Source organism: Tiliqua scincoides, chromosome 13, assembly GCF_035046505.1.
Source record: "Tiliqua scincoides isolate rTilSci1 chromosome 13, rTilSci1.hap2, whole genome shotgun sequence".
NCBI classification, from domain to species: domain Eukaryota; kingdom Metazoa; phylum Chordata; class Lepidosauria; order Squamata; family Scincidae; genus Tiliqua; species Tiliqua scincoides.
In genome coordinates this window covers 5,030,198-5,033,300 of record NC_089833.1, presented here as the reverse complement: position 1 = coordinate 5,033,300, position 3,103 = coordinate 5,030,198, and the positions used below count along the sequence as shown (strand labels likewise).

Below are 3,103 nucleotides of genomic sequence, written 5' to 3'. Positions count from 1 at the left end.
GAAATAAAATATTTTTTATGTGCTTCCCCCCTAAAGATGAACTTACTTCTGAGTAGACATGCATAGGATTGGGCTGTCAATCTCCACATCCCCTTCCCCCTAGCTACTTTTTCTACACATGGGGAAAAATACTGTACAGGTGCACTTGTAGCGTGTAGTATGTAGTGTGGCACTACTTTGAGGAGAGGAAGCAGTGAATGGATTCCGAAAAATGGCTTACATGAGTTCCATGTAGTAAAATTACTCTAAGCAACTGTGGGAGTAAGAACAAAAAAGGAATTCTTACACGACAGGGGTCCTTAGGTGCACATAGAAACAGCTACGTTTGCAAACAAGCCATTAAATATGGTTTAATTCAGGTATCAGAATACTCTGTGTCTTTGGGAAGGCGCTTGGCATGCAATTGTATGTTCTCTGCTGCCCTGAGCAGCTGCTGTGCATTGCTGGAGAGGAGCTGCAAACGCTGGCTGGCGGAGGGCATGCTTGTGGGGGAAGGATGAGGAGGATCTCTGGCAAGGCTGGACAGCACCTTGTACACACGTAGAATCCCTTTTCACCTGCCCTTAGCATGTGAAAACGGGTGCAGATAGATATCTCTGTCAGGATTAAGAGCCCAATCCTAGGTATGTCTACTCTGAAGTAAGTCTCGTTCTAGTCAATGGAGCTTACTCCCAGGAAAGTGCCTAGGATGGCAGCCTAAGAGCCCAATCCTATGCATGTCTATTCAGAAGTCCACTTTAATGAATGGGGCTTACTGTGGATAGGATGGCAGCCTTAGAGTCCAATCCTGTGCCTGTCTGTTCTGCCTCTGTTTTGCTTCCCCCTCCTGGAATGCCTCCAAAGGGGAGGGGCCCCTGCAAAAAGGTGCCGGAACTCCGTCCCCCCGCGTTCCATTAGAAAAAAAAGCCCTGTCCTATCCTATCAGTCCTCCAAAGAGTTCATGGTGGCAAACAGGTTGCTCCCCTGCAATTTTATCTGCACAACTGTCGCTTTTTCACAACAGGACTCATCTGACAAGCTTCTGGCCAAGATTTGTTCCCAGCAGTTTGCAGGAACATCTGGGGGCAGGAAGGGGGGGGGAGAATGGCAGCTGCACTCACACTAGAGAACCACGGCTGTTATTAAGGTCTCCATATTCGCCCCTCCTTTTTCATGCATCTGACATCGCCAAAATGCTCCCCAACCTGGCGACCTAAACATGGGGTGGGAAAACAGCGGGGGTCATTTTTGCTCAGCCTTAAAGGGGAAGCTCCATCACTTCGCTTCCAGCTTGCCCTACGGAATCCTGAGGCACCTACCTCTGTTTCATAAGAGGAAAACAACTGCCCCCATTCAGCCCAGCAGAGCATCCTTCCTTAGGGCTGTTTGCTGGGAACTCCTTGTGTCTTTTTAGATTGTGAGGTCCTTTGGGATCAGAAAGAAACTTCTCATTCCTTTCCATATATAAACTGCTTTTAGTTGGCAACCTTCAGTCTCGAAAGACTCTGGTATCACGCTCTGAAAGGTTGTTCTGGAACAGCGTCTAGTGTGGCTGCCTTTTGTTGGTAACCTTCAGTCTCGAAAGACTATGAAGTCTTTTAGAACTTCTTTTAGAACTGCTTTTAGAACCTGTTGAAAAGCAGTATAGAAGTTTGTAAAAACAACACTAATAATAGAGGATGGCAGTCACTACAATTACAATCTGTTCCAGGCCACCCCACAGATACTGGAACCACAGATAGAATGGGGGAACCCTATAGGTCAGTGGTTCCCACACATTTAGCACCGGGGCCCACTATTTAGAATGAGAATCTATCAGGACCCATCAGAAGTGATGCCATGACTGGAAGTGGCATCATCAAGCAGGAAAATTCTTAAACAATCCTAGGCTGCAATCCTACCCACCCTTGGCTGGCAACCTTCAGTCTCGAAAGACTCTGGTATAAGCCTACAGCACCCGGTATTCCCAGGTGGTCTCCCATCCAAGTACTAACCAGGCCTGACCCTGCTTAGCTTCTGAGATCAAACGAGATCAGGAGATAGTGTTCAGTATAGTGAGATGGCTGGCAACCTTCAGTCTCGAAAGACTCTGGTATAAGCCTACAGCACCCGGTATTCCCAGGCGGTCTCCCATCCAAGTATTAACCAGGCCTGACCCTGCTTAGCTTCCGAGATCAGACAAGATTGGGAGATAGTGTTCAGTATAGGGAGATGGTTGGCAACCTTCAGTCTCGAAAGACTCTGGTATAAGCCTACAGCACCCGGTATTCCCAGGCGGTCTCCCATCCAAGTACTAACCAGGCCTGACTTTGCTTAGCTTCTGAGATCAGACGAGATCAGGCATGTGCAAGGTAACAGTTACCCAGGAGTAAGTCCCATTTACTATTATTGTTACTATTATCGCTGCATGTACATAGTAGTTTGTTAAAAGTACAGTTGAGTAATACTATTTCCCCAGATGCAGTCACATTCCATGGTAGTATCAAGTCTAGTATGTTGAAAATAAAATATTGAAATGAATGAGGACCCACCTGAAACGGGCTTGCAACCCACCTGGTGGATCCCGACCCACAATCTGAGAAACACTGCTATAGATATAATGTTCTGTTTCTTGTTTACATTTAGATTGTGTCCCCCTAATATACAGGCTGCCTGCCTGCCTATTGCTTTGCTCTCAGAGAGTCTGTAAAAGCAAGAAATATGCTTGTTCGTTAATAAAGAAAATGGAAGGTAATTGGTGTGAGGGGCACAGGGGGGCCGCGGAGAACCGCGGAGAACTGAAACTGCGGATACCGGATCCTGGGACCCTTGGATGGGGATACCCGATATCTGATCCTTGGATGGGGGAAATGCATGTACTGTACTCAAGAAAGGAAGACAATTTTGTCACTGGGATGTTAGATATGAAGCACAGACCAGGGGAAATGATTAATTTTGATGCTAATTTTATAGTTCTTTTATTCTCTTTTTCCTCCCCCCCCCTTTCTGTTTCACAACCCAAACATGTAGCACCAACTCCTTCTCTCTTGTGCTACGAAAGTAAATGGGTCAAGGTCCTGCGGTGACAATGTCACAGCCTTTCAATTCCGTTTTGCGGCTGAGGGTCAATATTGTACTGAGAGAT

The 3,103-nt window shown here is 46.6% G+C and overlaps 2 pseudogenes; both read right to left on the bottom strand.

Moving 5' to 3' along the window:
• Window positions 1-1,924: 1,924 nt before the first annotated feature.
• LOC136633743 (5S ribosomal RNA) lies at window positions 1,925-2,047 on the bottom strand (annotated as a pseudogene).
• Window positions 2,048-2,228: 181 nt separating this feature from the next.
• Window positions 2,229-2,347, bottom strand: LOC136633810 (5S ribosomal RNA; annotated as a pseudogene).
• Window positions 2,348-3,103: the final 756 nt, after the last annotated feature.